Genomic DNA, 14,572 nt, shown 5'->3' with positions numbered 1-14,572 from the left:
AGGCAACTGCTGATAGTACATAAAGTCAGAGAATGGCTTGAGTTGAAAGGGGCCTCAAAAACCATCAAGGTCCAACATCCCTGCTGTGGGCAGGGACACCTTTCATTAGACCAGGTTGCTCAGAGCCTTGAACACCTGCAGGGATGAGGCAACCTCACTTTTCTCACAGTGAAGAATTTCTTCCTAATATCTAATCTAAACCTACTCTCTTTTTAAAGACATTCCCTCTTGTCCTGTCACAACATGCTCTTGTAAATAGTCTCTCTTCATCTTCAGGTACTAGAAGGCCACAATTCAGTCACCCTGAAGCCTTCTCCTTTCCAAGCTGAGCAATCTGAATTCTCCCAGCCTTTCATCATAGGAGAGGTGCTCCATCCCTCTGATCATCTTGGTGGCCCTCCTCTGGACTCACTCCAACAGGCCCATGTCCTTTCTGTGCTGAGGACCCAGAGGTGGATGCAGCATTCCATGTGGGGTCTCACCAGAGTGAAGTAGGGGGGCAGAATCACCTCCCTTGATCTGCTGCCCACACTGCTTTTGATGCAGCCCAGGATACCATTGGCTTTCTGGGCTGCAAGTGCACAATGCTGGGTCATGTCCAGCCTCTCATCCACCAGCACCCCCAAGTCCTTCTTAGAAGGGCTGCTCTTAACCTATTCAGTCCTCAGCCTGTATTGATACTGGGGTTTGCCCTCACCCAGGTGCAGCTCCTTACAATTTGTCCTGTTAAACTATATAAAATTCCCATGAGCCCGCTTTTTGAGCTTGTCCAGGTCCCTCTGGATGGTAACCCATCCTTCAGGAGTTGTCAAACATACCATCCACCTTGGTGTCATCTGCCAACTTGCTTAGTGTGCACTTGATCCCTTTGTCTGTGTTATTAATGAAGATACGAAATAACATTGGTCCCAATACAGACCCCTGAGGGATATCACTTATCACTGATGTCCATTGGGACTCTGAGCCATTGTCCACTACCCTTTGGACACAACTGTCCATCCTCATTCTTCTAACAGTTCACTCATAAAATCCATCTTTCTCTAATTTAGAGAGAATCATGTTATGGGGACCCTGTCAAAGGCTTTACAGAAGTCCAGATAAATGACATCTGTCGCCCTTCCCTTGTCAACTGATGGGTCACCCCATCTCAGTGTGGTCAGGCAGGATCTTGTTGAAACCATACTGGCTCTCCTGTCCTTCATGTGCCTTAGCATAGCTTCTAGGAGGATCTGTTCTGTGATCTTGCCAGGCACAGAGGTGAGACTGACAGGTTAGTAGTTCCTAGGCCCTTCTTTCTACCCTCCTTAAAGACGGGTACAAAGTTTCCCTTTTTTCAGTCACCTGGGACTTCACCTGACTGCCATGACTTTTCTAATCACATCAGCTTAGCTATCACATCAGCCAATTTGCTCAGGACTCTGGAGTACATTTCATCAGGTTCCATAAACTTTTATGTACACTCAAGTTCCTCAGGTGGTCACAAACCCTATCTTTACTCACAGTGGGAAGCACTTTGCTCCCCCAGTCCCCATCCTGCTGTCCATCCACTTGACAGGTGTGGAAAGAGAGGTTGCCATTGAAGACTATGGCTAAAATGTTGTTGAGTACCTCAGCCTTCTCCTTCTCCCTCATTACCAATTTTCCAGCTTTGTTTACTGGGAGGGATACACCTTCTTAGATATTTTTTTTCTGATTAAAATACCTAGAAGCCCCTGTTATTCTTTGAGTTCTTTGCCAAGTTCAGTTCCAGCTTTGCCTTGGCCTTCCTCACCCCATCCCAACACAACAGAAATTCGTCTCTATACTCTTCCCAGGTAACCTGTCCTTGTTTCCACTGCTTGTGAATTTGCTTCTTTTCCTTTCCTATGGCCAGCAGGTTCCCACTCAGCCATGTCTGTCTCTTACTTTCCTTGGCCCATTTCTTGCTCCAAGACAGACATGAATCTTTCTAAGAATGAAAACATAGCCATTACACAGATGGAAGCAAATAAACATGCAATTACTTTGTATAATGTCTGAAATGTAACTTTTAAGCTACTTGTGACTAATACAGGAGATATCCTCTGTGAAAATGCTCAGTAGAGAGGTAGAAAAACAAGTCTGCTGTCAGTAGAACAGATTTAGGTCTGCAAGCCTCACAGGCTTTTAAACCTATGGGATCAATTTATAATCTACATTTGGCTTTTAGCATAGACTTTTTTCCCCTATTTGGCAGGAATAGCTGAGGAAGAAGTCTTCATTTAATCAAGGATAAAATCCACTCATTCATTATATGGAATAAAACCACAATGTACCATAAGACACAGATGGAGATTTTCATATGGTAATGAAATTTTATATAAGGTGTTTGAATGTTTGTTAAGGCACAATATGTTAATATAGTTTTCAAAAGATTTAAAAATAATCTTGCAGACCTTTAAAGCTATTTTGTGGTTTCAGAACTTTTGGCTTGACTTACTGTATCATAACTGATGTAATGAAAGAAAATAGAATGAGATGCTTTTAAAAATACACAGAATATTTGGAATATTTTTCAGTATTTAAACTGGTTTATAGTTGCAGAAATCCAGGCTTCTGGACACAATTTGAGTTTTAGTGTCTGCCACAATCTGTCAGTTTTATGGGGTTACTGGAAATAATTTTTCCTTACTGGTGGATGCATTCCTTTCTTTTTTGTCCAAATAATTTGAATTGTTGACACTACTGGTTTTCTTTTTTTCAAGTTACTTCATTCAGCAGGTTTTTCCTTTCTGTAAGTCAGTCTAGATGACTGTGAAACTTTTTGATATTATTCATCTTGCTAAAAAGTCATTTTGTGTCCCATGGGGATTATTTTACTTAACTACAATAGCTTTTTAAAATTTACTATAGTGTTGTCATATTTCAAGTAAGCCTGTTACCCTGGATTAATATTAGTGTTAGTTCTAGATTTAGAGTTAACCAGTTTGCAGTTAAAGACTTTGAGGTTAAGTGATGTAGTAACTGTCTCATTATCAAACTCTAGAATTGCTGGTTATGCAAAATGCAAGAAAAAAAGCAGTAGTAATGCATTCTCATTTTTCTTGAGCTATCATTCTTCTCTCACAAAGTGCAGGCTGTGATTCAGCTTAACCTTGCACATATTTAACTTTGGACATCATGGTTTGTCCCATCAACTGCAGTGATCGGAGTAGGAAAGGACCTACTAGTTTCCCAGTAGGAAAGGACCAAAAATTGCTGCTCCTCTTTTGCCTTTCTCCAGCAGTCATCTTCTCAGTGCTGTCAGACTTTTCCAGCATGCTAAGTTTGTACTTTTTGTCAACTCACTGTCCTTGTATGATTTGAAGTCAGTGATGCTGGTCTTGTGTGCTTTGTCACCTGTGATGTAACTCCTCTGCATGTGTATTGCCAAATAGACACATTTTTATAAAATTAGCCTTCACTAATAGGTCTACACTACAGGTCTAGTTGTGGTATCCTTCTCTTGCTGTTGTTCACACGTCTTCTTTTGCTTTTGTGTGGTGTGATAGTGATGTGGTATGGTGAAGTGATGCTGCATATTTGTTACAGAATTACAGGAGTGTGTATGTTTCATTAAAATTATCAGCTTCTCCTGTATAATTAAAAAAAAAAATCTAAGATAATTTTACAGCTGTAAATGTCCAAGAATAAGTTTTTGGCACTATACTGCACATCAAGCTATGATAAAAACTTCAATTGATTGCTTAGTTTTGTTAAACCACTGCGGTTTCTAGTTTTTCAAGGATTTATTTGTGGCAGCTAAAAAAGTTTGATGGAATGATATTATGAAACTGTCGTGTACATCACTGAGGATGAGAGCTATGTGCAGGAGCTTTATGACTGAGAAACTTGTAATGAGTAAATTAATTTAGAAGACTTTGCATCTGGCAGTTCACCAAGGCTTAGCAATTACCCATGTCATCAAAATATATTTTCATTTAAATACAAAAAGTTTCTCTGGCATAAGTGACAAGCTTCTCTAAACCAAGGTCTTATAGAGAGTATCCATTTCAATAAAGTCAGCTTCAGTAGTGGTGTGTTACTAATGATCATCTTAGTTTTTCAAGCTGTGCAGTAAAGATAAATAAATTGTATGAAAGAACGAAAGCCTTAACTATGTGAACGAGGTACTAAAAAGCACTTCCAAAAGCTGTTGTTGATGACAGTAATGGAAGTAAAGCAGTAAGACTTAACATATATTTCCATTTAAATGCAGGAAACGAAATTTCTGTTTTGTTCCAAACATATTTAAAAACTTTTTCCCTTGACAGAGCTGCAAATGGATGAATAAGCACTGGCCATGACCTCAGTGGTGAACTCAAAAGTGTGCAGGGGTTATTATGCCAGCCTGCATTATGCCAGGCTGTGCCAGCAGCTACACAAACTGTATTGTCTAATCACACAAGCTTGATGGTCCTTTAAACCTTGGAACAGACTGGGATTTATGTATAGATATTGTCCTGGGGAAAGTGCAGAGGGCAAAGAGAATTTCATGGTCATAAGCTAGCTCAAAAAGACACCCGTTTTAAAATAAACTCCTGTAGTTCTTAGTGTTAATGCAGTTATGATGTGTTTTCTATTTTACTTGGGCAAAAACTCCCAGGTATGCCACCTAACGTATTGATGAAAGGCAGGACATTTATCTGCATTTGTGGTGCCTGTCCCATGGTGTACACTTAGGGCATGCATCAAATACATAGTTGTTTGCACTGATCTTGCCATCTTCTTTTCAGTTCCCCTTAGTTTGTTTCAAGGATCTCAACATCCAACCCAGTTTCTCAGGGGTTTCACTGAGATGTGATCCTGTTTTTTGGAAGTCTTTTTAAACTTTAAAACTCTTATTTATTGCAGGGCAGAACTGTGGATTCCTGCCACTTGTGATGTCTCATGTTTACTATTATGCTGTGCATAGTTAGCAAATATGGATTTGGGTGCCTAATACCTGACCACTGACAGAAATGTTGAGATGCAATGTTAATATGTATTCTTCATTCCTCTGTGAATAGCCATATAATCTTAATGCTCTTGTGTGAATTCTGTGACAAGCATACACTGTCTTCAATTTGAAGAACTTGTCTTTTTTTTTTTTTTTTTTTCTTTAGACGAGCCTCATAATTACCCTTCTGTGCCTGCAGAAAAGGCCCACAGCATCTGTAACTCTGGCAGCAGCATGGTATTTCCAGGCAGGCGGGGTGGGGAGGCAGTCCATGGCTTTGTCTGAGCAGCTGAGAACTTCATCTGAGCCATGCCGGTGGTGTACAGTAACACCGACCTGTGCCATCGGCAAGGAAAGCACTGAGCAAGTGTTGGGGCCAGTATTTATAGACCACTACGTAGCAGTCCTGGAGAGAGAGACAGAGAGTGAGTGCGAGAAAAATCTTGGCTGAACTGAGAGCAATTTTATTTCAGGTTCCTGTTATTTAAGCAACATTAAATAAAATCCTCTTTTTGAGTTTAATCTTCTCTCTGAACCATAGCAGTCCTGCTTCACGTTATGACCAGGTGGAAGCAACAGATTTAAAACAAGACATTTGGGGGTAAGTAATTGATTCAGTATCACTTTTACCTCCAGTGTCCCAGCCAGCTTACTGCCCTTTGAGGACGCTGCATCGAGAGCTCGGTGTTGTAACTGAGGCGTAGTGTGTCTTTTGCGTAAAGATGTTCTGCTTGAGGGGATTTTGTATACAGTTACAGAGGGATATCGTGTGGTTTCTTCATTTAGCAACATGCTTGAAAAGGTCAGTCAGCATCAGAAAAGAAATACACACTACTTCCACTACTGAAAGTAGTGTGGGTCATTTAAAATCCTGTCTCATAGTAACATCTAGGTTGTGGCGTAAAGCATCTGGTTCTTGATGTATAGCTGTTTGTACTTGCATGGCAAGTCTGCTGTCTTATGTGCCATGCTATTAGTAGCAGAAAACAAGAAAAAAGTTTGACTCAAATTTTTGTCTGCTGTTGTATTAGCAGTCAGGGTCAATGCTCAGTCTTTCTATGAGGAGCAGGACAGCAGTTAATGGAATTGCGTAGTTCAGTTTAAAAAATAAATAATTTTTTAAAAGGTGGGGAGGTGAGTGGGTTATTAGGAGAGAAAAATTCCCCTTCCTTCATGAATTGGTCAAGGTGACATAGAACACACACCCCTGCAGGATATTCCCTGATAACAGAGGGGAAATGATTGTTTACAGCAAACTGTTATAACCAAAATGAAAGAGAGATTCTTGCTCGCCTACCTTCATACAGGCAGCTCCCTACAGGTTTTGAAAAATGAACCTTTTTCCATTGCTCACAGTATCTTTTTCAACAGCCTCCTCAGTACCTACAGGCTGCTGAGTTCATTAGTCTTTTTTGTTTGCGTATTCTAGGGTGTAATTTTAAAAGCCAGGTTACCTAAAAAGGGGATAATTCTTCTAAAACTCTCTCCTGGCAGCAACATGTGAAATCTGTACAATTCGACATTGATGTTTACTGTGGTTAGCTCAGAGAAGGTTAATGTGTTGCTTAAAGAACACAGCGTTTCCCTGAATGAAATTTATCAGTTGACAGCCCTGGAATTACTTCTTTAAGTTAAGAAAATACAGACTTTGGCAGTGGTTGAAGATTTTTGGGGGTGAGTGGGAGGGTGGCTTGCAACTTCAGAGGGTGTTAGACACATACTGAATATGTGTTGAAAACAAAAGTCTGTTGAACTAACTTTAAGCTTGAGGCTCAAACTAACAAATAAAAGGAAGTGCAAGACAGGGCTCACGTTAGATCCTTAGCTTTACTTGTTAACACCAATGTTTTGCACGCACAGGGTATGTAAGGTAAGCCTCTATCCACCCGTTTAAGACTTTGCAAGTAAAGGACAAGAACAGTGGTGTTTTCCAGGTAAGAAAACAGCCTGTACAGGAATATGTAGGAAAACATGTCTATATTAAAAGATCATGATGATCATTATTTTCGATGTGTATTATATATTTCACATTTTGATTAGACACTGCTTTCATGAACACTAGAAACACTAACAGTCTACACTGGGAAATGCAAAAGGTAAGACAAATGTATAGTAAATGGACAATTAACACTAATAAACTAATCTGCTGGGAAATTCTCTCATTACAGAGCTATTCCAGTATATGGACATCGAAAAAATAAAAGACTATAAAGACTGAGCTGCCTTATAACTAGTGAATTTTATAGAGAACAGCACTGTCACATCTCTTTGAGGTTTATAAATAAATGATAAATGCAAGAAGAAACCTCCTATTTTTTCCCTTTTCCTTACCCGAATTTATCTGTGCTTCTGTTTGAAGGTTATGTGAATGTTCTGCCTAGTACCTTGGCCAAAGTGCAACCAATAAGAAATAAGAGGAAGTATAGTTGTTAAAAAGGGATTTAGCACAGTGTATTTGGACACAGTAGAATACAAAGCATTAGTCCACATCCTCAAGAGTTTCAGTGTTGTGACTGTACATTCCCAGTTGATCACAGCCTTGACAGATTTTACTTTTACTGTACTTTACTATTACTGTGCCATACAATTGATTTACCATTGCCAAAACTGCACGATCCTTAGAGAGCATAAACTGTTCTTCAGTAACTGCCTCTGTGTATATGTCTTTACCCTGGGTAGATGTGGCTTACCTGTTGGTAAATAGGTGAAAAAAGGTCTCTCATTGATGACCAAGGACCGCAAAGTGCAAGTGTGTACAGTGTCATAAAGTAGCTAATGCAGAATGGTATCCATCTGACCTTACAATGAGATAGGTTGTTTGCTTTCCCATACAATATAGTAAAACATTTTCTATGTTGTAAATTAAAGGGACGTTGAAGGGAAAATGTGGAGAAAATGTCAGGATTATAGACATTGCTGGTCTCCCCCCAGGGAAGAGGGTAGCCTCTGAGCTGAATTTGACCCGTCCTTGAAGATCTTGATATAACCACATATTAGCTCTGTAGGTACTTTTTGTTCTTTGTGGTGGAGTTTTCTTGACCCTTCCTAAGCCCCACAGAGTGATGCTTTAATGGCATGTTAACCTACTGATCAGTGAACTCTGTGCTAATGGGTCATGCTGGAGGCAGAGATTTTCTCTCTGATTGCTGGGATTATCCATGGAAAGTCCAATTACCTGCTGGGGCTGGGGTGAGAAAAGTCACACGCTGCCTCTTTAGCACTTGTGTCTGTAGGAGTTGTAACAGCATTGGGTGTTGCAGGGGTTAATGTTGGGGCTTTTTGACTATTCTTGACATGCCTGGGAGGGTTGTCAGTAGTTACCACTAGGATGGGAGGAACTCCCCGGATGAGAGAGGCTGAAGTTGTCCTCCAGAGGCTTTACAAGACTGATGGATAGAAAGGCTTCATAGGAAAGGACAGTAGGGATAACACTCTTTCTGATGCCCCCCTCCCCCATCAATAATTGGAGCAGGAGTATAGATATAAAAATATGTTAGTGGGCATGACTCTGTCTCTTGGCAACCATGTTGTGTTTGGGGTTGGATGTGGCTTATCTTTACTTTTTGAATGTCAGAAGCCAGCCTGCCCCTTTGTAAGTCATTCTGGAGCTTGAAACTCATTGTGTAACTTTAGCTTTTGCAACTGCATGTCCAGGGATGTTATAAACTGGGATGTTTGCTTTCTTGTTGTGCTTTCTTGCTATTTATCTTGCTCTCATGTTCCATTTGAGAAGTCCCCACCAGAATAGTCAGGTTGACATAACAGCATAATTCATGCTCTGCATTTGTAGGGAAAATGAAATTATGGCATAGTTTAAAAAAAAAAAAAAAAGAAAGAAAAAAAAAAGAGTGGTGTGTGAAAAAAGTAAGACTTAAAAAAACCTCACAAAACCAAACAATAAAAACCAACAAAAATGCATATGTACGTGTAAAGGTAATGCCATAAAAGTAGATGCATTCCTTAGTTAAAGAAAGTCCTTTGGAGCTGTTACAATGGACAAATAAGATAGGTAGTGCCTGGGGATTTTATCAGGGCGGGGAGAGTGCAGAGCATGATTTTTGATGTTAGTCCTAATAATGGTATGCCATTATGGGAGATCAGTTTATAACATATCAGTTTAGAAGAAAATTTATTTTTGAAAACTGTCTTGGATGTAGGAATTCGTTTCTAGTCAGGACCAGAAGTACAAAGACCATTATATTAAATGGCCAATACATAGTGCAGAGAGCCCATATGTGGGTTGTGAAGGATTCAAGTCTAATCTCATGGGTTTGTCTGATTCAGGGCAGAGATGTGGGGCCTCATTTCCCACGTTGTAGCTGAGCACTTCAAGCCTCTCCACTGAGGCTATTTCTCTTTGTATACATACTGAGATGCTTATTGGACTGAGGACTCAGACCTGGATCTCCCATATTGTAAGTGACTCTTCTAATGTCTGGGCTGTTGAGTCATTCTATGTTTTGTGATGTCTCTTAAGAAATACTAATTTTTGTGTGCAAATTCTGCAATTCAGAGCAGGCTGTTAGGTATTCTTTCTTTCCCTCTCTGATTTTTGAGGAAATCTTTTTCAAATATCTTGGTTTCAAGAGACTGAAGAGTAAAATCTCTGTTTGGGTTTTATGTTTTTGGTTTTGTTTTGATTTTTTGTTTGTTTGTTTGTTTTTTAATACTCCTTTCCATTCAATACTCCTTTCCATTTCCCATCATCTTGGGGCAAACTCTTTCCTAGTAATAAACTTAGCAGTAATTGTTTTCATCTTCAGGATGGCTTCCCCTGCATTGTTTTGTTCTTTTTTAAATATTCGTGTTCCTGCGCAGAGATGGGAAAACCCACATAAATTTATTTTGTTATGCCAGTTTGAATTGTGATACTTTTCAATTTCAGAAGAGTGACACTTGCATCCTGTCATTGCCATAGCTTGCTGATGATGACTTTGGGAGCTCTTCGGGTTTTTTAATGATAAACTTGAGTGCTTACACAAGCAAAGAAAAGCATTTTTGTTTTGGGAGTCAGTGCTCTTTCCATCTTTAAGAAAACTCTTCTTTGGCTCCCATCTCTCGCAGAAGTGATTTTGACTTTTCTATTCCTTTCCACCTTTAAACTTATGACTGGGAGTATTATTTTCCTAACCTCAAAAGCTTTTCTAATCAGAGTGTTTGAACCTTGCCTGTAGGTGTCCCACACAGCAATGTTAGTGGCATGCTGTAAATGAGTATTTAAAACTGAACTGGCATTGGAATTTAGTCCTTGAATAGGTAATGAATATTGGATTTTTCAGTTAGATTTGTATTTGCAAATCACTACCAAGTGCTGCTTACTATTGAATTTCACCTATATGTGAGAAAACCTCAGTTAAAGTGGTTATATCAACAACACTATATGTAGATACACCATGAGTATTTAATATCCTAGGGAAATGCTGCTTATCCTGAGGGCAGGTGCACATTCAGTAGCGTGTAAATTTACAGAACATTGTATTTTTGGGTACTAAGTCCCTTGATCACTGACCTTTATTGCTTTCCCTGCACACAGGAAGTCCAGTTTTATTTGAGCAAGACTTAGTCTCTTAACCGGTGCTCATTTAGGCAAACCAAGAATGCAGAGAATTGCATGTGGTCGCTTGTTAATACCAGTCTAGAAATAGCCCTTGCAGTGTGAACAGTCCTTTCAAGTTCATCTTAGTCTATGACATGATATGAGAGTACTTACAGCATAAGAAAGCTCAAGTTTTCATGCCATTTAAAAACATTTTTTTTTTGTCTACTGATGCTGTTTCCAATTTCTTTGTAATTTTTAATATTTGTGTTAAAATATATATATTGCTATTGCTAACCACTACTCTGTGATTCAGAGTTAAACTACGGAGTACTGATAGTCCCAGAAGCATCTTGAAATAGTTTCACAGAAGGATTTGAAATAATATTTTGAGTTGGAAGGGGCCCATGAGGATCACTGAGTCCAACTTTTAAGTGAATGGCCTATATGGGGATCAAACCCACAACCTTGGTGATATTAGCACCATGCTCTAACCAACTGAGCTTTGACATTCTTGTACTTTAGGAGTTGTTACAAATTCACAGAACCTCCCTGACTGTACAGAAAGAAGGATTTGGGAAAAGAGATGGAGTTTTTAATGTGCTTTTTAGTTAAGATGCTCTTTTTAATGTTGGAAAAGAGGCAGACTTTAACATGGATGACCTCAGAAAAAAAATGCTTCAAACAGTGACCATGAAGAGGAGGGATCAGGCAACTACTCTTGTGTTCTAAGGTGCAATTTGAAAGTCTTCAGCCTGTTGCTTCCTTTGTCAAACTGGCACTCAAGAATGCATTTCTTGCAGCAGAGGACAAAATAGTCTGATTTTTTTAATATACTTTGTGGCCTACGTTGCTACTTGGCCCACAGGCCATATGTTTGAAATGTCTCTTAAGGTCAGAATACCCTTTACTTAGACTTTGCACTATGTGCCAGGGCACTGAAGTGGGACCATGGTTTCTATAAAAATTAAAGTAAGCCAGTGAATTGTAGTTATTTACTGTATTTCATCCCACCTGAGAAAACGTAAGTGTAAAGTGTGATTTTTAATTAACAAGCACATTGTCCCAGTGCTTTGACTTGGAAAATTACATGTCAATATCTGGACAGTGAGCAGACCATTTGTTTCTCCCCCTAAGCAATAAATAATATCCTTCAACTTCTCAGGAATGTTTTTCTGCTTACTTTTAGCAGCATGGGCACAAATGAAGTATTAATGATCAAGGTAAAATAAATGAAGGGTGATAATTGAATAACAGCATGCCATTTGCTAAACAAAACAAAGCGCCCAACCCTTTCCATCCCTACATCTCCTTCATTTCATCACTACAATGGCTCATGAAGACATTCACCAAGAGTTTGCCTACCAGTCTTGAAATCTATCTTTCTGTTTATTGTCAGGACCTTGCTGGCAAATTGAGCTTGACAATGAGATGATGAAGGCAGGGGGAAGCAGGGTGACCTGGGACACGCAGTTCTGCTAAAACCTTTCAAGGTCCGTAGAGTGCCTTTTCCCTTCCAACAAATCAAATTACCAACTGGGCAGCTAGTTCACTTAGCTAATCATTAATGTGGGACCTGTGAATTATGGAGCTTGTAACCCTTTCTCTTGCTAATTAATTTTTTTGTGTGTGCTAAAGTACTCTTGTTCTTGATGCACTAAGAGTGGTGGCAAGTGCACCGCAACCTGGTCTGGGTTGCCCTAGAGCTGGGCTGCCCAGCTTTTGCCCAGAGCCCTGCCCAGAGCCTTGGCATGGAGGAAACCAATTCTGTCGGCACTGTCTCATGGCCAGCAAATTTGGGGGCTGGTTCATGGTAGGTGCAGTTGACCGGCAGCCCATTTGAGCCACGAGGGTTAGGCATCAGCTGCCCTGGGGGTCCTGGTGCCTGTGGAGATGAGTGCGTGAGGTGAGATTCTGTGCCATGCCTGTCACTTGGGACATTTTTGACTTGAGATAACTCCTTTCTCCTTGTGCTGAAAAGTGCAGGTCTAATAAGTGTGGTGCATTTGTAGTGTTGCAGTTCTGGTGGCTTTAGTAGACTGTGACCTTTGGCTACCTTGTGCCACTAAGAATGGGGCCATGTTAAGCTCCAGCTGAAGTTCATCTCTGTTCCTTTTCCACACTGCTTGACTCCTCCACACATAGTGCACAGGGTCACCATGGGTTTGAGAGTAGCTTTTATACCATGTTTTCTCAGCATGATAACAGAATGAATTTGAAAGGATTACTCTTGCATGTATGGTATAAGATTTTTATATTATACCAGTTAGAAAAAAAAAAATGTTTCCTATTTCCTGATATTAGGGTAGGTATCAAATGGCAGGTGCTAACTCCTTTTCTGAAATCACAAAGAGCAGCTGTGCATCTCTCACTAGGCAAAGAGTTTTCTGCAGCCTTTTAGAATATTTTGAGGAAAGGAAATCTCATACCCATTGGATGGGACTGGAAAGGGGTTCTATTTCAAATGCAGTCACTTCTCTAGTTTTTAAGAAGTCCAGCCAAGATGCTGTGGAATAGGGGAATTGTTTGTAAAATGCACATGTGGTCAGGAAATGACAATGTACAAATGCTATCATCCATCTCCAGACATCCAAAATCTATCTCTCTTGCAAAATATATCTGCTTTCTTTAGTAAAAAAAAAAAAAAAAAAAAAAAAAAAAAGCTGATGACTTTTTACTGTTATCTGGTCTAAAGTGGTATGAGAAAATGAGCTGGATTCTATTCTGGTTTGTTGATTGTCAACACAGTTGTTAATTGCTTTCCAACATGAGCCAGAGAGCATGCAGCACAACTTCAGGTCAGGCTCCAGGTGTGGTTTGTAAAGCAGGCTGTTAGAAGAACCACTTCTTGTTGGTTTTTTGGGTAGTTTTTTTTTTTTTTTTAAACTTGTAGATTAAGAAAATGTTCTCTGTAAGACAAATACTTATTTTTCATTGCATCCTTCTGTGAAACCACTTTTCTTCCTATACTTGCACTATGAGGGCTTATTTCTCTCATGGAGTTTTCTAGTATTTCTGGCAGTTATCAGCATCTTAAATTTTTCCACCCTCAGAGCTCTCTAGAATAAAGTAACATCCAACACCTAAATGGCAATTTGTATCCTGAGAAGATTTTGGAAGTCTCCATGAATGCTTTTTTCCTGTAGGGAAACAGCAACATGCAGGTTTTTAAGATGAAAGCTGAGAGTGTGCTAAGTAACTTATTCTGAGCATGCAAGCAATTGGTGCCACTCAATCTCAGAGTAAGTGATTTGAGCATGTAATTAGCTTTCATCTGGAAGCATATTATAAAAAAGAAACATGAACTGCAGTGTGGTTACTTCACCTGCACTGAATCAGTTAGTACTTTGTAAAACATACCTGGGAGAAGGGACTGACTTGGTCCTGAGGCTGAGCTGGGCTGGGCATCTGGATGATGTCTCTGTAATACAACTTTGAAATAAGCAGGCATATTTGCCATGAGCCATCAGCTTATCTCTCTAACTCAAATGAAGTAAAAGTTGCTATCTCTTTTCAGTTCAGGTTTTCCATGAAATGCAGGGCATGATGGAAATGACAGAGAGTTTTGCTTTTGACAGAGTCCACTGAAGTCAGCCGTAAAACTAATAGAAAGACAGCAAATGAAGGGACGCAGGGTCATGATACAGTTCACTGTGAAGAAGCCACTACACTCCTTGGTTGATTTCCATGAGCAGTAATTTAATGGTTCAAAATGATGCAAGCCATATCATGTCTTTAGGTTTTTTAACTTTTTTTTATTCAAGATAGCTAGAAAGGTGAATGGTTAAAAAAATTAAAGCTAGTTCTGTTTTATTTTAAAATGATTAATGAATTGAGCATGCAATTTAAATCAGTCTGGAGAGCATATCATGATGGAGACATAAATTTGAGAACCTTCTCTAGAAACTCCTGATGATGATGGGTGCGCATGATGGAGTTCATTAATGGGATAAAAGGGGAGATTTTAGGATTAGGTAAGTTTGTGCTGTGTTTGGTGTTGATCTACAAAGTACTGCTAACCTGTATGCCCAGCTGGAGAATACTGTATGCATAGTTATACTCAGAAGGTATATTGAGAAACCCAACATCTAAACATTAGA

The 14,572-nt window shown here is 39.5% G+C and overlaps 1 long non-coding RNA gene across 1 annotated transcript; it reads left to right on the top strand.

Annotated features, from left to right (window-relative positions):
• The first annotated feature begins 276 nt into the window (after nucleotides 1–276).
• On the top strand, nucleotides 277–13,752 carry LOC114064804. The gene is made up of 3 exons (XR_003572809.1): nucleotides 277–470; nucleotides 765–767; nucleotides 13,740–13,752. It is a non-coding gene; the product is annotated as an uncharacterized LOC114064804 (long non-coding RNA).
• Nucleotides 13,753–14,572: the final 820 nt, after the last annotated feature.

This window comes from Empidonax traillii, unplaced genomic scaffold (assembly GCF_003031625.1).
Source record: "Empidonax traillii isolate 1590-97213 ecotype Southwest subspecies unplaced genomic scaffold, ASM303162v1 scaffold581:size401988, whole genome shotgun sequence".
NCBI classification, from domain to species: Eukaryota; Metazoa; Chordata; class Aves; order Passeriformes; family Tyrannidae; genus Empidonax; species Empidonax traillii.
Note: the sequence above shows the minus strand (reverse complement) of the source record. Positions and strands in the feature narration are given on the sequence as shown.